General features: G+C 39.9%; 1 protein-coding gene and 1 long non-coding RNA gene across 2 annotated transcripts in view; both read right to left on the reverse strand.

Moving 5' to 3' along the window:
- KITLG (KIT ligand) overlaps positions 1–23,094 on the reverse strand; it is a 412,063-nt gene that overhangs the window by 257,691 nt on the left and 131,278 nt on the right. The window lies entirely within an intron of this gene.
- The window catches only part of LOC139827064 (uncharacterized), a 31,436-nt gene continuing 26,102 nt past the window's right edge, over positions 17,761–23,094 (reverse strand). Inside the window, exons 2-3 of the long non-coding RNA XR_011737252.1 lie at positions 21,685–21,969; positions 17,761–21,126 (exon numbers count right to left, since the gene is read on the reverse strand). This is a non-coding gene — a long non-coding RNA (uncharacterized lncRNA). The remainder of the gene's footprint in view (positions 21,127–21,684; positions 21,970–23,094) is intronic.

Consider the following 23,094-nt stretch of genomic DNA (forward strand, 5'->3'; position numbering starts at 1 on the left):
TTGTACCCTAAACCACAGCTAAATGCACAGTGAATACCAGATTAAACTCTTAATACACAATGTGGTCTACCAGATCTACCGGAAGAACTGGATTCTGCTCCTGGCTGACTCCAAAGTATCTAATTCTTCCATCTGTGTCTCAGATACTCAAGTAATGCAAGAACTTTCTCTGAACAATGCTCTTTAATGCATATCAAATCTCACTCGTGCAACTTGCAAAACATTTAGGGTGTACCTGCCTTTGCACATCAGAGAACCGCAATGGGATGCCTTTGTTTAAGGACTGATTAGAGCTAAGTGCAAGTGCTTGCCCCCTGGGCATGAATGACTAAGCCATTGAGGTACCAACAGGTGACTATCACAGTATAATTAGCCTCTTCTGCTCTCTGTCAGCAATGGAACCCTTTCCTTGCAAGCCAGTGACCTGCATTCTTGTTTCAGGAAAACCCTCTTTTTCTACAATGGCTGTAAAGACCTCCTGCAGAAGTGGTGAGTGCTTCAGTGTTCAAGACATAGGAAGCTCAGAGAGGGAGAAAAATAATTAGAGACATTTACCTAGATGAAAATACTGAGCCAAATGGGTAAACATTCCCTAACTATTTTTACCCGGGTCTCAAAAGAAAATTGTTGGGAACAGCTTGCTGCATTATGGTCCTGCTGCCAAACAAACACTATGAACAAGGATTACTGGAGATCAGTTTGTCACAACCTAAAGGTCAAGACACACTTTTACATCTCCTTCAAACAATGACAATCCTCACAGAGTGTTCCTGTCTTACTCCATCATAGAATGTCTGCATATTACTTGAGCCTGGCTCTCCTTTGAACCGAGAAAAAGAGGAGCACTATCAGCTTTGAGAGAAGATAGGATTCAGTGCTCCATTTTAAACACAGAGAATGTTTGCTTCCAAAGCTATTGTTTCAACTGTATCACTCCTCTTGGTCCATTCTTCCATTTATTCCTCTTTCTCTATCACAGAACCACAGAATGTTAGGGATTGGAAGGGACATCAAAGATCATCTAGTCCAATCCCCTCGCCAAGCAAGAACACTTAGATGAGGCTACACAAGAAGGTGTCCAGGCAAGTTTTGAATGTATCCAGAGTAGGAGACTCCATAATTCCACTGGGCAGCCTGTTCCAGTGTTCTGTTACCCTTACTGAGAAAAAGTTTCTTCTCAAATTTAAGTGGAAACTCTTGTGTTCCAGTTTGAACCCATTACCCCTTGTCCTACCATTGGATGTCACCGAGAAGAGCCTGCCTCCATCCTCATGACACTCACCCTTTATATATTTGTAAACATTAATAAGGTCACCCCTCAGTCTCCTCCAAGCTGAAGAGCCCCAGCTCCCTCAGCCTTTCCTCATAAGGGAGATGCTCCACTCCCTTCATCATCTTTGTTGCCCTGCACTGGACTCTCTCCAGCAGTTCCCTGTCCTTCTTGAACTGAGGGGCCCAGAACTGGACACAATATTCTAGGTGCAGTCACCTAAACTCATTTTCCTTCCTATTTTTTGGCCCTGCATGGCAAATATGTCTCATGCATTTTAAAGAAGACTCTTGCCTTTAGTCAAACCACAGTAACAGGGAATGTCATCAAGCTCCTATGTTTTTTTACTAAATACTCATGATTTTTCCCTCTATCTAGTGTTCCACAGGATGGAGCTCTTCAAAGCATCCTACAAGCAAATTCATTATCTGTCCTCAAATTTCCCTTTCCTGCCTGTGAAAACTGTTACAACACTTACTTTGCCATTCATTTCACCATAAGCTTGAGCCTGCAACGGAGAACACCACCACTAAATAAGGCACTTTTCTACCACCCATACAGATTGCTCCATTTTGCACCATTCTGGACCCTTAACATGTGCCAGCAGAAACAGTCGTGTGGCAGCACAATAAAGAGACAGGAAGCTGACGTGGGTAAAAATAACTATATTTTGCTCTGTTAGCTGTTTTCTGCATCAACGTTTGTGCAGGGCTAGAGTTGCTGGCAAAGGGAGGGGGCAGAGGGGATGCAGAAGCCAGAATAATCAGACAGAGAAAAAGACGAGGCAGGACTGCCTCTTTTGGCAATGTTACTGATTTCTGCTGGCTTATACTGCTTGTAAACACATAGTACCAGGCCACTGGCCACACTGCCTGTCATGCAAAGATAAATTGCCTTGCTGTTTCCCTGTACCCCTCTGTCTCTGTCCTTCTGACCATCTTTTGCTCTGTCCTTTGGCACAGTGGAACTTTAGAATATGTTAGATTTTGTATGATCACTTTTAAAAAGTAATGGTAGTTACAGTAATAGCAGCAAATGCCTCCAGTAAGATAAAAAAGGTTCGTGACAGTTTGCATCTCTCTGGTCAGGGCCATGGCCCATGTCTCTCTTGCAGACGTTTTTCTAATTTTTTTTAAGAGGTACTAGCAGTGATTCTTTTGTGACAGGCAAGTCTTGATGCCTTAGAAAGTCATTTCCCACAGCCACAGAATCCATCTGTCTGAAATGTTCCTGAAGGGGCTTTAGCAAAGCAACTTCTTTTCTCGCTTCCCCTCAGCTGTTGTCTCACAGCCGCCTGTGGCTTTGAAGACCCGGAAGGTGAAACACTATCTAGAAGCACTTCCACATGGCAGTGACAGGAGCAAAGGGACCTTTTCAAGCTGAAATAGCAGCGGAGGAAGAAGACAGATCTGATAGAAATCCTGGGGAACTTGAGGCATCTCTACTATCTTCAGTACTCTCTTCTCCCTTCCTTCCTGATGAAGGGAACAGAGTCTCTGGTCCTGCAGACCCCTGGGAGGATTCCTGGGGCTGGGAAGTGGCCTGTAAAATCAGCACAGACAGGCTTATCAGCACGACTTCCTCCTTCCCTGGGAACAATGCTTGGAGATCCACCCTGTCCTTGGCTTGTTTCCTCTCTTCTCTCACCTACCTACCACCTTGCTTGTGCAGTCTCACCTCATGGTCAAATAACCATAGAAATGGCAGCCATGCGTGATGCCAAGACAAGGTGGCTGTGAAACTCTAAAGGTGTACAGGAATCTCTTTCGTCTCTACCTTCAGGGCAGAGGTGGGCACAGACCACTTTCTTGGGGTTTGTGAAGAGCCTATGGCATTGCTGTACCCTGGGTTTAGCACGTTGTACCAAGGCAAGGCTGGGCTCATATTTCCACATATTGCTGTTCCTATACTGGCACTTTGGTTTGATGTGTTAACATGGCATTGAAGTGATTTCCCTGAGGATCTGCACTTGCCACACACTGATTTGGCCCCAGAGCATTTCTGGTGCACCTTGTTCAAATTCCTCCTGGAGAAGGCTAAATACATGCCTTTCCATGTGCTCCAAGCTATAAATCAGGCAAAAAGGCCAAAAAAAACCACTTTTCTAGACAGCTTAGAACTGCGTGTTCCAGGGATGCATCATCCAGGAGACAAGACAAAATCCAGTCCCAGTTAAACCCTCTGCACCACATAACATGAACATTTAAGAGCCTCAGTGCCACTTGTTTTTATATAATAATTCACTTTTCTCATGCCAAATCACTTGCTAATGAAGACTTAGCCACAGTTGTGTGATTATATCCTCACTAATTTTCATCATCCAGGCATGAGTTTCTTACATTTCCTTCTGTTCTCCTTACTAAAAGCTTTGATTGCAGAAAAACAGCATAAAGAAACCTGCTGTAATACTGCCAATCTGATGTGTACTTTGAACTGAATTTTGAAATATATTTGAAAACTTACTATTAAAATGTTGATGTTCTCATTTCTATCTTCCACTGATTGCTGATGCTCGGTAGAAATAAACCTCCTCCCAGTTACATGTATTTTGATGTTTTTAATAGCATTTTCTTGCTTTTTTAACAGCCGCATGAAAACTTCACAGGGCATATTTGAGTATGAGTTATGCACATCTGGCTCTGTAACCAAGGTTGCTCAGACCCCAGTGATAACTTTCCTTGGGGTTTTTCCCTTCTTTTTCACAAAACAGACAACTCGTTTCTTGCTCTGTTAGGTTTTATATTCATATGTGATCTACGTTAGAAAACTCACACTTTTGCTGTTGCCTGAATGTCACACAATGTTCTTTGCCCCCCCAGGAACTCATCACAAGGAACAGGCAGAATACCAGGAGGGCTAATAATATTTGTCTAATGATTCTGTCTCAGTTGCGTCAGAGTGATAAACCAGCAAACAGAGTGAGCACTACGGCAAAAAGCTTGTCTTTGAAGGTGCATGATATCATGTCAAGACCAGCTACAGAATATTTACTGATGGCTCAGAAATATTTCTCACCTCTGTCTAAACATAACACATTTGAAGCAAGAAAAGAGGGACTACATCACAGGCAGGAAACATTAAATATTTAATTACTTCTTTTTGGCACATGTTGTACAGCCCCGAGCTTCTTATAACGTATAAAAAAGAGTACACCGTACACCTGTCATGTCTTGAACGAACATGAAACCAGGACTCGCAAAATTAAATACATCTGCAACAAATTGTCTCAGCTTCAAATTGGAAGTTGTATTTGTAGCATATAGTCACATAGTAGGGTAAGTAGTTTATGCATGTGTGTGTTTTTAGTAGGTGGATTTCAGTTTCTGTCTTCTGTCTCAGAAGCAGCACTAGTGTTTTGGCATTAAGGCTTATACTGCAGGTAGTGGTAGTGGTCCTAGTAGACTGATACATAAGTATATTATTTATATGACAGATAGAAACTACCTTTGTTCCAAAGGTGACAGGAAGAAGAACCAGTGGTATAGGGCTCCAATCCTAGCTTGCATCTACTGTAAAATCTTGGTCAAGACAAAGTGAATACTTTTACAGAGTATGAGTGTATTTTTACTTCCCACTCTGAACAAAGTACACTTTGAGGGACCTAAGCTCAGGGTACCAGAAATTTAACCGATACAAAATGAGCTTTTTCCTAGACTTATTTGCTGAGCTGAGGCATGTCTGGGCATTGCTTTCCAGCACCTTTGTTAGGTTAAGCAGAACTCACTTTGCTATCTTGGCACTACAGTGGGCTGCAACAGGTGAGCAGAGCAGTTCTGCCATGCACATGCCATAGAGTTTATCTGTACGTGCCTTAAAGCAATGTGTTAGGGATTTCCTGATTTCCCACAGCCTAGTCAAAGCTGTAGCTTTGTCTGGGCTAGCAGACATCTAAAGAAGCATTAGCACTGTATCTGATAATAGGTGAAAGATAAAGGAGATACAAAGATAGTAAAGAAGTAGAAGAGTACTAGAGAAAACCTGGAGATGCTGATTAACAGAATGCTTGGAAAACCAACACAACCTAAGAATCCTTTACTGCCAATAAGTACCGGTCTTGTTTTCCTGCAGATCAAGGAGAAGGGTTCTTTTCTATCTTAGTCTGTTTTTTAATGTTTGAAAAAGTTTTATTTAAAAAAAAAAAACCACACCAAACAACAACAAAACCCCCCAGGCTGGAAGTGGCCTCTGGTAACATTCTAATCCAATCTTTTGTTGAAAACAGGGCCTTACACCAGGTTACCAAGGGCCCTGCTAAGCCAGATCTTGAAAATTTTCACCCCTTCTCATGGCAACCTACTCTAAAGTTTGTTTTTTCTCTTCATGAATAATATTTTCTTAACACCAGACAGACCTCCCCCTGAAACAACTCACTCCCATTGCCCCATGTCCTGTCACCATATATCTGTGTGGCAAGAGTACTTCTGTCTTTTCTGTAACTACCTTTTAGATTTTGGATGACTGTGACAATGTCATGCCTAAGCACCCTCTTCTCTAGTCTGAGTAATTAAAATTCGTTTAATTTTTCTTTATATGACTATTTCTCCAGCTCCTTAATCATATTCGTGGCCCTTTGCTTGACCATCTACTTTATTTTTTTTTTTTAATGTCTCTTGAACTGGGGGGATCAAAAGTAGACACACTATTCCAAGTGAGGCCCAGAAAATGCCAAGTAGAATGAAATAATCACATTATTTGACCTTAAAAATGTTGGTGTTGAAAGGACAATACTTTTTCCTCTCTGCTCTAACATCATCTAGTTTTGTCTCTCATTTTTCTGTATCATTCTCCGGGTTTCTCTATACTTCTATTCTGTTATATTTTCTCTTCATCCTAAGGCTAATTCAGGCTGACAACACTCATTGTGAAATACGAATCCTTCCCAGGGAACACAATGAGATTCAGAGTGAAATAGCATAGAAATTTTTCAGTATATTCTCTTGGAAAAGTGGAAGGCAGCTTTATAGTTTTTTAAATAGTACAATGAAGAAACCATTTCTTCCTCCTCCCAACTAGTAGGGTCTTGCTAGAAGGAACTCATGGGTCATCAACTACAGAAATTAAATTTAACCAATCAAGCTCCCCGGGCCTCCCTCAAAAATCAGTGGAAAGAAATGAATTCCTCCAGACTTCGGAGAAATAATAATAATAATTTAAAAAGGAAATATTGATAAGTCGTTAATATCTCTACAGCAGACTTGACACAGGAGTGAGCAGTGCTTATGATGGGAAGGTTATCACCCTTTTGGTACGATTTCTTAATGCCAGCAAGCCCAGGGGGTTGATCCATTCCTATTGCTGAAAGCTCTGGAACAGCTGCTTGAGCAGAATTTTGGCCCCCTGGCTCTGTGGCTGTCTTGCAATTTGGCAACAGTATAAATTCAACAGGGAGAAGAGTCACCAGAAACCTGGGCACCTGTGGCAAGGCAGCAAACCAGGGGGACTTGTGTGATGATCCGATTTTGAAAGAGAACAAATGCATCAGGAAATGGGAAAGCTGAAGTCCAAGAACTGTCTATGGGGTGGTTTTTATTCCTTAATTGTTATTATTTTAGTTCAAGAAGTAAAGCATCACCAACCTCTTAATTTATCAAATATGTCAAATACTCTGTTTTGGCAGAAATGCTTGTAGTTCAAACATTGCTCAGCATTTGCTGCCCTTTTCCTCTTATTGTATCCCTCAAGTATGTTTTTAGTCTTTGAAGGACAATGAGAGCTCTCTCCTAGGAAAAGGGAAGTTGTGAGCGGCAGAGCCACTGAAACGATACCTGAGGTCGATTTGGCAGCAAGCACAACTGGTGAGCTAATAAAACCAAAACTTCTTACGGATTCTTTTCATTGTGGCCATGTGATTAATGTCATCCTACACCATCTTCAGTTCTTCACAGGGGAAACAGAAGGTTGGAGTATTTTTGGAATATGCCTCTGTCAGAACATGCTCACTCTCTACCTCTAAAACACCTTAACTGAATGCTAATTTCAAAGCCTGGAACATATGAAAAAGTACATCTTGATTCTTTGACAAGAACTGATGATTACAGGAGGCAAAAAAAAAAGGTGCTGATCCGTTAGATCAACACAGAGGTGGAACACTATTGTATGGACTATGTGGTATTTTATTACTTATATTTTGTTAGGAAGGATGTTAGGTCTTTGCAAGTGTTGGTTTGGTTTCTGTGACACTGCTAACATTGATTAGACAGGGGCCTTGAGTTTTAAATAAACTGAAGAGTCTTTCAGATTCTCCTAGAAGTCGATCAAATAAGAATGGCTTGAAAGAGCAGGTTGCAACATCACAGGGCTTTGCATCAGCGTGTTTCCATGGTCACAACCAGGTAGCGAGGAATGCTTTTGTAAGCGCATCTCAATGTTCTTTGTCGATATCTCCTTTCTGGTGTACTATGGCTTTCTTGAACACTATTTGTCATTAATTCTGAATTGCTTTCCATCATGCAAGTCAGGTTACAGATCGGAAAAAAAATACATCTTGCCCAAGGGATAACAGGACTTATATTTGGAGAATGCTTGACAACCTGGGAGAAGGCAGTGACTGCCTTTGGCAGGGGCTTGTGCTGCCTAAAGTTGCTGGAATAATAATGTATGAACTAATACCTTCAAGTGACTTAACAGTAACAGTAAGATCCAGTGCAGCTCTCTGTCTTGTCATATCACTCATCTAACCCAGGTTCTGGAGCTTCCTGTGCCGGAAATGTGGCTCTTTCTGTAGAGGCATTCATTTGCTATTTGTGTGTCCCCATGACTTGGGCTCCTCTCCCATCTCCAAGAAGAGTTTCTGCAATGCACTGAGTGATGTCTTAACATTCAAAGACAGATAGTATTCTTGCAGTGGGCCCTTAAATACACACAACACAGAGCACCCTATTTCCAGTTTTGCGTGCCTCTTTGAAGAGAGTGAAAGGAGGTCTGCACCTGCTCTGTGCTCAAAAGAGAATCATCCCAGGTTTCCTATCCTGAAGAGAGTGATCCACCATACAGCTCTATCAGAGCTGAGGGATTTTCAGGCAGTGATGCTGAGTAGAGACAATTTGTTGCCACTTCAGTCCTAGTTAAGATGCCTAAACCCTCATCTGCTTTAGCCCTCACACCCTTTATAATGTGAGGAATGTAAATAACAAAAGGACAAGGCTTGCCACACAGTGTTACACAAACATCTGTATTTGAATCTCTCAACAGCTGTCAGCAAAACTCATCCAAAACTGTCCCGGCTGAAGCCTGAGCTCTGGACCAGAACACAATTTCTGAGATAAAACCATCTTTGGGGAAGAACTTCCCCAGTGAAGATGATAGTGGTCCTTAGTAAAGAACAGGATAGCAGTGCCTGTCTGGATGGTAAGGTCACGTGTCTCTCCCAGTGCTGTCCTCTATGGCTGAGGGAAGTTAGCACCTAAGGTTTGGAATGTTACAGTCCCAGAATGTTACAGTCTGGAACTAACCTAAGTGAAGGTTTCTGAGTGAATACTGAAAATACGTTTGTTTGCTTTTTGTTTGTTTTTAAGATAAATTGCAAACATGGCATATATATCATCCCTTTTTATTCTCAAGAAACAAGAGCAGGTTTCACCACTGTAGTTCTTGATCACCTTACTGGAGAGCAACAGTGAAGTCAGACACGTTTGGCCATGCTGTGCAATGAGCTTCAGTGGAGAGACTCCAGAGCTAGCACAGATCCAGCCCAATACTTCAGCACAGCCCAGTGCAAGTCAGTGGAAAAGGGCACGGTACTTTTCGCATACACCTGCACTGATACAGGTCAGAAACTAGATCTGGTAAGTCTCTGCTCTGCTCTATTTAAATGAAGAGAAAAAAAATCTCAATTGATTTCAAATGAGTGAGGCACAACCAGTTCAGAGTTTTCAGCAGTGTAAGAAAAATAATTTTTGCTGCCAAATGATGCTGGGTCATGTCCCACTGATAAAACAGGCTGCTCAGGAAGTGGAGCTGGGGAAAATCCTGGAAAATAAGCCTTGTTGATCCTTTTGGAAGAATAGGAGCAGTGAATGCTACTTCTGGGAGTAGCTATGCCCCTGGTCATGCCTGCTGTTACAAATTCCCATGTCAACAGCAATGCTCCTGGCTTTCCAGTATTCTGACATCCACAGAACATGTACTAGTCACAAGCACTTTGTCCAGTTTGTGTGCCCCGGAGTTCTGTTGTTCTAAACAACTGCCTATGCCTAGAAGCAATCCAGCGGCGACCAGTCTGACACTGGTTAAGTTCTTCATTATGATGAACAGAATCATTTAGAACTGTACTGGGGAGATTTTTTAGGCTATTTGCATTCTCTGTGTGTGTGAGGGATTAACAAAATTTCTTCAAGTTGAAAGAAACAATCGGTAATTATTTGAAGAACATCTGTGTGATGTTCTTCAAACCACTTTAAGCAGAGAAAACCAGGGAAAATATCCCACAATTCTACTTCTTGGGTTTGGGTATTTTCAAAATGAAACAGTGGAAATTTGTTGCAAACTATGATTAATTTTGAAATTTCTTTAAATATAATGAAATTAAAAATGAGGACTGACAACCCTGTAAACAGAACTTTTCGTTTGATGGGATTTTCAGGGATTTTGACCTTGGGCTGTGAACCAGAGAACCAGCTCTCTGTGCACATCTAGCAGGCACAGCTTCCATTCTTTTCAGATCAGCAGTTTCTAAAAATTCATTGTGATCAGAGTAGCTATGAAAGCTCAATTCAGGAGCAGTGTAACACCTGACTGGTCTCAAACATGGCTATGGAAAGCAGCCCAAAACAGATTTTCAAGAAATTCTGGCCATGAGGGTTGAAAGCAGATGAAAATTAATGCTTTTCAGATTTTCATGCAAGCGTTCCTTAAGCTTCCTTTAAGGTATTTCAGTGAAGTAGTTGAACTTTCAAGAGTGTCCAAACCAAAGCAGCTCCTCCTCTTTTCAGTGTCCTCAGTGGGCTGGCCAGGTTGGAAGGTAAGGTTTTCCCTACAGATATGGAATATCTTTGGGGAGCGTTGAAACAATTCGGGTGTTTTAAACTTCAGACTCAGACTTCATGATTTGCATGAAAAGTCTAAAGTGCTTTCACTAAATGCAACGGGTTATCGGATAGTCTGTAGACCTATTAGATTCTACTACTGTTCTCAAACATATCTTGATATACCAAGAATGCTTAAAAATAAAGCAATTGTACAATTTCTTGATTCTCAGATAATAGTTTTTTCCCAAATTTTTTTTTTTTTTTTAAAAAAAGTAAAAATGGATTTAAGACATGGTGTTGTTGAACTTTGAACTAAACACATTAGGAATGGAACACAAACTGTCTGTTTCAGGGGAGCAGAGGGCAAGGTTAAAAATAGGGGGTTTGTCCTAAAGTAATAAAGCACACTGAACCCAAAGTCTACTGTGAACATTCCAGGTGGACAAACTTCTTTTTGCTATCCAGCTTACAAACCCTATGATAATGATTGTTAACTTTGTTACAGAACACTTTAAATCACTAACACACTATAATTCTCAAATAAACTAAGAAAATAGCATATGTTCTCCATCATCTGTTAAACAGATGGCAAGGAGTGTAAATTCATTTATTTGACTTTCTTTTTTTTTTATTGCTTTGGGCATCAGAAATTTAAATAATCAGATTCCAAGCAGTAGTTTCAATCTAAAACAGTCATGCTTTGGAGAAGAGAAGGATCCTTTTTCAAAGGGAAAAAAAGGCTCTGGTAAACAGTAAGCAATTAGCCACAACATGCTACCAGGAATTGTTTAATTGAGGCTGCCATACTAAATTAACCAAATACATGCCCTTGGAAGGACTAGTAAAGCAGAATTACTTACAGATGTTTTCAATTATTCTGTATGAAACCATGTGCTGCTTCTTTGATTTTTTTATTTGTTTTTCCGCTCCAAGGAAAATTAAAATGCAAAACAAACTAACCCAGTTCTTCTTCCTCCCTAAATGGTAAGACTTGAGCGATTGCATTTTACCTGCCAAAATTTCTCTGGGCTTCTCCACAAAACTCTCTGTGTATGGTTTCACAAGACACAAGTAACTTACAGTTCTCATCTGACCTTAATGTCCCTCCTCTCAAGTTAATCTGCCTAGTTTTAGGCTTTAAAGAGCAATTATGACTTCTTAGCTTTACATGTCCCATAGATCATTTGCTGTGGAAAGAATCCGGAGAACTGTAAACAGTTCATACAGTAGTAGGGAAAATGTCCTGGCTACCACATCCAGATTGAGTGCTCCCAGTATAGACTAGCTCTCTCCCAGCACTTAGCCAAAGATTATTTTGATTCCTATTAATAATAGAACTGCTCTGTGAATGATCTTTCAGTCTCGTCTGTGAATTTCCTCACTTTGGTTTTGTTTGTTTGTTTGTTTGTTTTTTGGGGGTGGTTTTGATCTTTATACACCATTTTAATGAATTTGTCATCTTATGAGTTCCCAAATATCATGTGAACTAAATTTGTGGGCAACCAACAAAATCTCTGTCCTCAAGGACAGTTTGTAATTAGACAGTATATGACTGCACTAAGGGTAGATTGAATGCACAAAAGCAGACAGAATAAACAAAGAAAAGGATCATTTGTGAATAAGTCATCAATGAGATGAGCTCAAATGTCATTATCATTTATTTGGAAACAAAAAATACCCTTGTCCTTAAACTCATGATAAGTTTATCTCTTGTGTTATTTTAATGTAGCTTTGTGGATTTCAATTTCCTTTGAGAATTTTATAGAAGTAAAAGTGTTACCAAATACATTAAAAATATTTGTATTTCCAGACTGTTGTTTTTTTCCTACAGTCTAGAAGCAACTGTCTTAAAACAGGAAGCCATTAAAATACATAACATGAAGATATTGTATGGGATAAGACATTTACTGATGGAGATAAGGGGTTTGGAAGCTTGTTTTCATTATGGAAATACTGACAGCAGCAGTATTCTTTTCATTAACATCACAAGACCTTATAAAATATATATAGAGAGAAATCTATATTTTAGGGCTGATTGTGAAGATTTTCAGAGCTTGCAGTTGTAGGAAGCCCACAAAAAAAGGATGTCTCGTACAAGTTATAAATGTGAGCAAGCTTAATTGCTTTTTCAATTCCGAAGATTCACAGCTAAAGCATGGCATGTCCTTGACTGCCCTGACCTTCACTTTTAGGAAAAATAGACAAATCGGTACCTGTGAATGAAATGGTGGGGATGAAACACAAGCAGCAATTGATGAGACCTGTGAGATTTATGACTTGAAGGCGGCTGTGCTAGTCACCACAGTGCAACAGAGTTAAAGACTTTTACTAATCTGCCCTGCTCAAAACATTGGCATCTGCATCCACTGCACTAATTTCACCTTCTGAGTAGCCAGGGGGTTTAATCCCTTATTTAACACTTTCCACTGCGCTGTAAAAGAAGCTTTAAGATTGCTATTAAAAATTGTTATCATATCATGGAACATAACAGTAACTATGGTCTACAAGCTAGAATTTGTGATGTCGTCCCTCATGAGTGATTCCTGAGTAAAACCAGAAAGAAACAGAAATGCAAAGCCAGACTCAATTTCAAAGAGAAAGAGAATGGTAAGCTTACAGCAAAAGATCATTTAAATCAAATAAAATAAAAACAAAACAAAACAAAAAAGTCTGAAGTCAAAGAAAATCCAGAAGTAAAAGGAAAGCTTAAAGTCAAGCCAAAGAAAAGACCATGTAGATCAACGAAAAGAAATAGAAGACATTTATAAATAGCCATATGACCATGGAGCAGCACAATCCTCCTGGCAGATTCTGAGGTTGAGATAGCTTGACCTTTCCTTTGTTAAATTCCCATTAAGGCACTGTCAGGCTCTGCAATATTATTAAGTAAGCATTTCTAAAGCTAAGAGAGCAAACAGACTAGAAAACACACAAAGAAATAACAGTCTCATGACCCCTGGAAATTTAATGCTTGTGATCTGAGCCCGTGAGCATCCCGTGTGCTCTTGTTTTGAAGGATCTTTGTGCTACTTGTTTGCAGCAGATTTCTGTTGCATTTAATGCCATCTTTCAGGGGTTCTCTGGTAGTCTGGAAAGGCCAGAAAAGAAATTCCAGTCTTGCTCATACTTGATGCCCATCTTGGCAAGGTAAAGAAGACAGCCTTTCTCTGACCATCCTAGGTTTGCCACAGCAAGGAGTCTTGAGGCACATGGTAGCATTAAATTCCTGTACTGCTTGTAGCACTATCATGTTCAGGATTTAACCTGTAAACCTATCTGGAGTCAGAAGGTAATTTTTTCCAGGTCAGGCAGGAACCTTGCTCTTTTTTGTAACGTCTGCATCATAAATAAACTATTAATAATAGCATTTTTTAACATATTTACAGTTATTGCAAAAATGCAGGATATTGGATTCTTCTTACTGCTAGCAACTAGACATAGTGAACAAGAGGAAGCATCTTTGCTGATCACATATACATTTCCAAATGTCTGAAGCTGAAGCACCAATCTTTGAGGCACCAAGTGCCTTTTTCTGTCTTTTCTCGCTCCTCACCTACTGCTTAATAGTGACTCTAAGTTCCCAGTGATTTGCAAAAGGGATTTAAAATAATGTCAGACAAATCTGTGGCAAATCCATCCCTCCAACACCTCCTTTTCCCAAATCTGGCTGCATTTTAAGACTGAGAAAATATTTTTTAGGTATTGTCAGTTGACTGGCATGGTAATTTAAGAAACAAATTTAGCAAAAATTCTCTCTTCTGATGAACGAACTCCAGGTTTGCATACCCAAGCTATGTGTAATTCTTTCCCTAAAAGCAAACAAACACCAAAAATAACATTTCTGTAGTGACTGCTCCCAAGAAGGAAGGAGGAACTGAGAGTAAGTAGCTCCTGCTCTCACTGACCCCAATTTTTGGCACAGCAGAAGCACGCATCAGGAAGCCTCCTCAATAGGGTGTAAAAGAAACAAGAGTTTCCAAAACTCAGTGTTTGTGTCCTGCCAAATATTTACAGAAGCTGCTGGCAAAATACGTGCCTCCTCCCATTCCACTGATGGTCCACATAGAGAAAGACAACCTTCTTAAAGAGCTCAAGTGCTGTGCATTTTTCTACAGCACAGGGCAGTACTCACTTCCCACAATCACCCAGAGCAAAGCCTTGTAGTGTATGAGACAGGAGGGTAACTGAAGATAGGAGAGAGACTGGAAGAGTCAAGCCATGAGGTCCATTCCACTCCTGGGCTCTCCAAAGGAAAAAATGAGAGCACCTCAAGATAATTGCCCACATTAATTTCTGTAGATTTTTTTTGGCACAACTCCAGTGAAGGAAAGCAAAATCCTAGATTTGCCCTCCTTTCAGTGAAAGTAAGGTTGTATCCACTGCAACTATGTATACATATATATATACTTATACACATGCAAAGAAGGTGCATGGAGACAAACACAAGGTCCCACTTAAATCCCCAGCTAGCAGGCAATCCATTTTGTATCTGTTCGACATTGTTCACCAAGGAATGTATCAGGACCAAAGAACTGAGCTATTAAAAAGTGAAGTGTTCCAGCTTCTTGGAACTTCCACAATTACTTAATAATCCCAAGAATTTAGGGCATTTCCAGGTTATGTTAAGTCAACTAAAGTGTCACATGCTGTTAGTTCACTTTAGGTCTGTTCTTATGTAATGCTACTGTAAAGTATACCATAGTAGGACACATCAGAAATAAAAACTTTTAGTGCATGGCTCTGTGTCCATAACTCAAAGAAAATTTGCCTATGGGGCTGGTAACAGTGGGCGTTTTCAGTCATACCTATGTTGAATGGCTGCCAAATCCAATTGCTTGGCAGTGGCTTAGCAATTCAGGTTTTATAGGGTTATACATGCACTATTAAGAAGTATGAATGAGTCCATAAAAGCAGGGCTCAGTATTCTTTATTCTTAATTTATTTTCATTACTGTCTGAAATGTGACTTTTTTATAGCATAAATGGATATTCTGGTTGTAAGAAGGTATACCCCGAGATATTGCTCCCGGAGAGCACATTACTGCTGCCAGTCTTCCTACTTATATAATTTCTCAATGGTCAAAATTTAAAAGCATGAATCTTTACACCAAATGGCCTGTTTAAGCATCTGACACTGACTCTAAATCTTCTTAACCTTCCCTATCATTTCACTTTCACTTCCCTTGTTTTAGCTGGGAAGAGCGTGCAGACATCCTCACCATACCTACGTACTTTATGTCATACAGAGAACCTTGAGGTGGTTCTGGTAGAAGTCACTAAGTGCACATGACACACATGCCACAGAGCAGGCTGAGGTAGTCACTTTCATATGCTGAGATAGCCTGTGGATCTGAGCTGCCTTGGTTGGACAGGCAAACTCTGCTGTTCTCTGTGTTCTGCTTCCGTAGTTCACACCATCAGTTCAGGTAGATACTGTTAGATATTATCACCTAGACACCTGCAAAATTTTATGCAGGGATATTTACATTACTCTACATGTAATGTAACAGTGGTGGCATCAAATTGTTATCTATTTAAAAAAGAAAAATTCAGATCAGTTAAAAAAACGGAAAACAAAATCTTTGGCCATGCCTGGTATTTGGACATGCAAAACTACATGATAAAACAATAAGAAGCAAAAGATCAACCAAAAGTATCTATTGAACAATATTACAAAAGCCTTCATATTTTCCAATCTGATTTATTGAGAGCCCAGCTGAAATTGTTTCATATATCTTTGTTTAACTTGTCACTAACACACTGGCCAGGCTACATGTGACGAAGTACAGTTTTCAGTGTCTTCTGCAATGATGAACATCTTCCTTATCCTGTCCTCCTCTGTCATGTCTTAAATTCAAGGTGAAAAAAAAAGATCCTTGTGGAAATCAACACAAGAATAGGTGTTCTCCATGTGGTGTTATTTTTGGGATATTAAAGAGATTGGAAATGAAATGAACTGTTCACCTGCATGTGTCTGTTCCAAGGTGAGCACTTCTACATGTCTTCTCCAAAGAACATCATCATCTAATTCTATGTCATATATTGGCCTGATCACTCTTTCAGAAAAGCCAGAGATACAACCCTGCCACAGCCTGAGTATTGTTGGAGATGGACCGCTACTGATCTGAAGCAACGCTGCTCAGAAAGGGAAGATTAGGAGAAAAAAATGAACTGCAGTGTTTTGGAATGAAATAAGGTTTCTTAACACTGATTGCACTGTGATGTATTTCAGTTTGATTAACAACTATGTCTCCTTGAGAACAGCATTAGCTGTCTCAGTGTTGTGTCTGTAGTCACTGGCTAATACTGAAGGGTAGAGGGTTCATTTTTTATGTGTGATTCAGATTTACCCTGGTGCTTACCAAACAACTGATTGTGTGGTTAGGTTAGGCTCTGTCCAGTTTGTCATCCTTTGTTTCTGTTGTTCCAGAGAAAATATCACAGATGTGGGCGAGCTTTTCCGTGTGGTGGGATGAGAAGTCTCTTCAAAAAGAAGAACTTGGTTATGAGAGAGGTTTGAGGTGGTGTGGAGAGATTAGTCACTCTGCTGACTGGAACACTTTTGTTAACTGAGGTTTTACGACTCTTGCTGTAGATTCTTGATCTCTCCCAAAGGATGACATACCAGTAGGATAACGATGTTTGAGATAGTCTTCATGCAACCACTAAGAACAGACTCATTCCTCTTACTCACCTGCATATTGCCCACCTTATCGTGCTTTTCCCCATTCTCTTCAGTCCTCTACAAGTCCACCCTTACTACCTCTTGCAGTCTTGCCTGTGGTGTTCTACCCTTATTCCTATGTCTCAAATTCTGCTTCTGTATTTCTCTTTCCAGTCCCTCCAGATTTTCCCTTCCAACAGGGATGTTCCCCCTAGCAGGCTGTCAGATTGCTCTCAAGCCACAGGACTAGAGCATTGGATAAGGCTAAGTACAAGGAGAAACAGGACTAAGCCTGAACATCAGAGGTAGAAGAAAGAGCTGTCCCTAAGCCACCAAGGCCCTCTTCTGAAGCAAGGTGTGCAGTGATGGGCAGGGAGGGTTGCTAAAGGTGCTTTTTCAGTCAGTTCAGAAAAAGCAGTGCTTTTAATATCTAGGTCCTCAGAGACAGATTTAAAAGCAGAACCTTGGTCTCCACTTCTCCCACGTTAGAGTAGGTCCTCATCACTCCCTAGGCATTGAACTATTTCTTTTTCCTTGAACATGCAGTTGTATTATTCAGGTTAGGACGGCATTACATGCTCCAATGTGCTATGTGTGGCTGAGCTAGTTAAGCAACTGGAAGCACCCAACTGTGTAATACAAGACTCTACCCAGGGAACATTGTGCAGCTTCACATAGACACACCATCACCGCCAAACCCTCGAGTTTCCCTCATGTTGGCTTGCTCTTGCCTACTGATTGTCCCGTCCTTAAGCAGACATTTATACTGTACACAGTACTAGCACATCTGAGCATCACCTCTCTTCTGAAAGATGGGAGGTAACAGGAGGTTTCTTTTTTGGAGGCAGCCATTCTTGTCGCTTCTAATAATGCTCTTGCAATCATATCTCTGGTCTAAGAGAGCTCACAAATGCTGTAAGAAAAAGTCACCTCTGTCTGTTTTGCTTCAGGCACTTTCACCTGCTGCTGCACCTTGATTTTATTTGATTTTGGTAATTGACCTCTCTCCCTGCTGCCATGGTTCACACATGTAGTCCTTTTCTTACTTTTACTGTTGAATGACAGATTTACCAGAAAAGGCCATCACAAGAAGAGAAACAAATATCAGTCATTGGCATTCCAATCCCCACGTTTTCCCTTTTGACTTCTTTATATTTTCTTTTTTTTTTTTTTCCTTTTATTTTCTCCCTTTTGTGTGTGTGTGTTTCTTTCATGCAGTGCTTAGGTTGCATGTGTGAGGAATGAGTGCTTTCAAGAGCAGCAATAGATTGATGACACTCTGTGTTCCTGTATGTTTTTATCCTCTTGCATTCTCTGTGAGTATTGCTTTGTTGATCTTTTTGTCAGCTTTGATCCATAAGACCTTAATAGGATTTGAACAAAACCTGTTGGTTTAGGTACCATCCAGTTACAGAAGCACTGGTAAGAATACAGCAAAGCTTATGTTCGGTTCCCGTAAGTTCCTCATGGATCTGTTTTTTCTAGATCACCATCCAATGTATTACCCAGACTGCAACTTGGTAATTTCTTGTTGTGGTCACTTGTATTTGAGTTTGGTTACATCAAATCCATTTTTCATTTAGAATGTATTAGTTTCAATTGCTCACCTTAAACAACACTTCTAGTTTTCCAAGGTACTTGATTGGTGTACTTAGTTATGATTTCAGTATAACTCAGCTGTTCATTACAGCCAAGTGAGATGATTCAGTTTTCTTGCTGATATACTGAATTCTTGTTATAGCAGGAAACAAACATTTTCTTGGTAAGCTAAACTCGTTTTTAACAGTGATGAATGACTCACTGAGAAATCATTCCTGACAGCGGCTGTAGCCATTTTTAAACACTATTCTTCTAAGGGAGGAAGACTGTGTTTAGTTGTTTTATTTTATGGTACAGACTGGCACATCTATGAGCATTATTAACATTTTACATCCTCTAGAAGAGAACTGTGGCATCCATACTAACATCACAGGATCTCAATTTATTTCCCATGGCAGCTAGCAGGACACTTTTCTTCCAAGATGAGCTTACTAGTTCACAAAAAAAAAAAAAAAAAAAGGAGTAATACCCACACTTCATTAAGTCAGTCTTAATTACCTTCTACACAAAACAAGCCCTTTCCCTCTAAGGGGATGTAGGTAAGTCCTTACTGCTAACAATTGTGGGGTGAATGACAAGAGTTGTCTGAGACTGAAAATTCTCTATAGTGTCTGCAATATCAATCTTTCTCTTCACAGGCTAAAAATTTGGAGTAGTCCTTAGATTTTTGGAGAAGTGTTTAGATTTGCTCCTTTCATATAGCAGTGGTTTCCACTCTGCCATTTTACATGACAAGTCTTGGCCCCCAGATGAGTAGTCTACGCCCCTAAAATGTAAAGCTAACAGCCAAGATGCTGACAGATCTTGATTTGTCCTACTACTCTCCTTTTACTGTTTCTTACACATGTGCCAATGTGTGCACAGAGGAAAATAAAGATTATACAGCCCTAAAATTATTATGCGTTAGAGGTCTTTTTCATGCAATCACATGCATCACTGTTTAATCTACACCATGAGTATTTCCATACCTGTTTGTACAATAGGATCAGGGTTGTAAAGTCTGGCCATAATGTTTCAGGCGTATCTGTCAGTTTGAAATTACTCTGCTTTTGATTGTCCCTCTGCAAGACTGTTCAGCTGAGCTGAGAGGAGCACAATCAGACATGACTTCAAGTGGTTGAGCTGAAATAACTCGGAGGTGAAAATCTGAGACTCACCAATTGTCACTGTGCACCTAACACAAGTGTGGCACAGGTGAAATATGTCATGCCTCCAAATACAAAGAATGCCAAACACTTTCTATTTTAATAGACAGTTTTCGAACGCTTCACCAAATATGAGTCACTGAAGGAAGTGGCTATGAGATCAGGACAGAGGAAGAGAAAGGGAAATTTGGACTGTTTGAGCACAGGACACAAGGAGAAGAGTGGAGTCTGAGACTGGATGAGAAGAAGGAAGTTAAAAAAGGGAGCTAGAAGTAAGAAGATGGAGTTATATGTGTTATAGAGAGAGAAAGAGCAGAAAGGGAAAGTGGAACTGGGATTTAGACTGGAAATCAGAGAGCAGGAGCAGCCTTGCCAACAGGCTTGTCCTCTCCTCTAAAGCCTAAAAAAGGCACATTTCCCCTGTTGTTTACAGAAACACAATTTCAAAGCACAGGTTTCAACTTTCCAAAAGCTAATTTGCAGAGAAAACTACCAATTTCATACCCTATCTGCCTGGTACCATCTATTCTAGTAGCTCCAGAGGCTCCATAGACATCTGCCACTAGAATCAATTTGCCTGCCTTCCTCTTGTAGAAGCCAGTATAACATTAATACTAGATGATGGAATTTCACCTTATCATTTTCCTCAAAAACTAGGAAATAAAAAAGCTGTATTCAAAGAACATGAAGAAAGCATAACAGCATACTCAGAGAGTTAAGAAGGTCCAGATGACTTCCTTAAGCAACCATATAAATTACAATAGCCAAAATTAGCTCATTATGCATTACCATTATTTGTATAAGATGCCTCACCCTACCCTTGCCTGAACTACTAGTGCCATTTCAGTAGCAGGTCTTCAATATTTTGGTTTTCTGTAGATATTTCCCCAAGGCTTATTTAATGCATACTACACACAATCTCTCAAGGCAGATTAATTAATTGTTTCACAGGGGTTTTTTTATGGTTGTCATCACTGTAGAAACAAGGTGTTACCTTTTCTTACACTGATATGCGGGAAGAAGTGGGAAGAAGGTTCATTTTCCCCTGTTTACTTCAGAATTGTGGCTCAACTAAGGTTAAAAACTATCTATCAGTAAAGACCATTTGCCTGAGATACCTGCAGCCTGACCTTTTAGCCTACTTAACAACACCAGATATGAAGCCCAGCTACATTTGACTGTATCGGGGAGCACTCAGCAGGCTCACATAGGTGCACAGAAGATGAGGAATGTAAGTATGGAAGCATATCAGCATGTATAAAGTCTCTGGCAGAGGTAGGAGGAAGTTCAAATATCTCAACCATGGCCATGTTGTATGTATCTCAGCTATTAGATTGTCCTTGCTGTTTCTGATGTTCTCAGCTTCATTCACTGCACATGTAAATTTCTCCATGGCTGAGGCAGGGATCTGGGAGAGCAGTTTAGACTCTTGATCTGTTCCTAGAGAAGAACCTAGTAGTGTGTGCTGTTTGGAACAGGGCTCCTGAAAAAAAAAAAATTGTAATTAAGCATAATTTTGATCCATATACAACTTCAATTCTGTTGTGTCTGCTCTTACAAATACTTAACTTGGGCATTCAACTGAACTTTCACTTTTTTTTCTATAGAACAAATGCAGAATAATGTAAAACTGGTTTTGAGTGTTTATATAAATTATTTGCATCTATTTCTTGTTTAATTAAGTACTATTTAAATGAATCTTTAATATTCTAAAATGTAATATTGGACTAATAGATTATCAGTGTCACTACACCATATGTATCTCCCAGCATGCCTGAAACCTGTGTTTTCTTTCTCTTGCTCTTATATTTTGCGGTTTTTTTCTGTTCTAATTTAAAATACCAAAATATCTATAGCATCTCCTCCTATTCCAAAGCATTCTAGATCTCACATTGGGTGGTCCAGCCTATTTTTTTGTTCCTGTAGTTTATATGTTCATGCACCTTTGGTGGTGAAGTTTTCTCTTAACCACACTCAGTGCATGGCAGAGTACTAAGCATATATTTTTCAAGTCCCACAAATAATCCACATTCATACACACCAAGTACTATGGGATAATGCCATCTGAAGGGATGCCGAACAGGTTTTCAAAGGGCATTACAGATGCTTTTTCTCCTCATGGCTCAGTAGGCCTCCACATCATTGACTCCTACAGCAACCACTTCTGTGTAGATGTGACTCTAGTTTCTGCGATGGTGGTGCGTATGGTGCTTAGGGGAGATGTCTTCACCATTTTTCCAGTTTGCTCAAGCCTTCATGCTCTGTATTCTGCTCAAGCCCATCTCTGTCAAAGTTTCTAAATATGAGAAAAGTTCTCACTGTTGAGCTAGAGGAAAAACACAGAGAGAAAGCCATCATGCAACTATTGTAGCAATATCAGACTTCTCCAAAGTAGCCAACAAGTCCATTCTAAGAACAATATGCAAGTCTTTCCCCTTATTCAGTTTTCTCCTGTGTGATTGTACTTCAAAACTGGCAAGGACAATCTTTGTGTGGGTGTAGTGTGGGAGTTTTGTATTAAATCCTTTGAATTCCTTTTTTTTTTTTTCTTCCACATTATTTTTATTTTCCAAAAGAGTAGGTGGGGAGACAGTCAAGTTGGATGGAAAAGGTGCTACTGACTCATAAGGATGAGAAATAGCCAGCCTTAAGAAGACATTCTGGATTTATGCTTGCTGATTCATAACTTCCTACATACATGTGGGGAAAAAAGTGTGGATTCTGCCCTGAGCTATAATCTGCAGGAAACCCGCCCTCCCTTCACAAAGCAAGACAGTAGTTTTGAAACTGTAGGAGGACTTAACTTCAGCTCCCAGAAGATGTCCCCGTAAAAAATGTCTAGAAGTATGGCCTGAAAATATGATCGGCATCCATTAAGTCCTACTGTCTGCTTTCACAGAGAAGTGCAAAACAAGTTAAAACTCAAATTTCCCAGTTAAATCAGGTAAAAAAATGTACAAATCAAACACATAACAGAAGACGGTTGAATAGGAAAAGTACTAACGATTTTGTAGCTAACTGCTTTTCCTTTTCCATTCAAGTGCTACTAAATCAGGTATTTTTCTCATGTTCCAAGCAATTAAATAAGATAATATAAAAAGAACATTAAAAACAAACAAACAAAAAAGTAAGAACAACACGAAGACAATAATTAAATAAGTGCAAAAAATACTTAGTTTCTAAGGGATTTATATCTCTATTTATACCTAAGAGTTTATTGATTAATTGCATCTTCATATAGCCTGAACAGGAAAGATGTGGTAGGCGAAAAAAAGAGATTTTGGAGAAAACAGAACAGGCTCCCATTCTCACTGCTAAAAACTAAATGTTTATTGCAGATCATGTGAAACATGAATAGATGCAGATGTCATCTTCTCTTACTTCTTATTCCCTGAATATGGCTGCACAGTGGACATATCTAGCCTAAGGTACTGAATAATGTGCAAGATAG

Source organism: Patagioenas fasciata, chromosome 1 (assembly GCF_037038585.1).
Source record: "Patagioenas fasciata isolate bPatFas1 chromosome 1, bPatFas1.hap1, whole genome shotgun sequence".
Classification (NCBI taxonomy): domain Eukaryota; kingdom Metazoa; phylum Chordata; class Aves; order Columbiformes; family Columbidae; genus Patagioenas; species Patagioenas fasciata.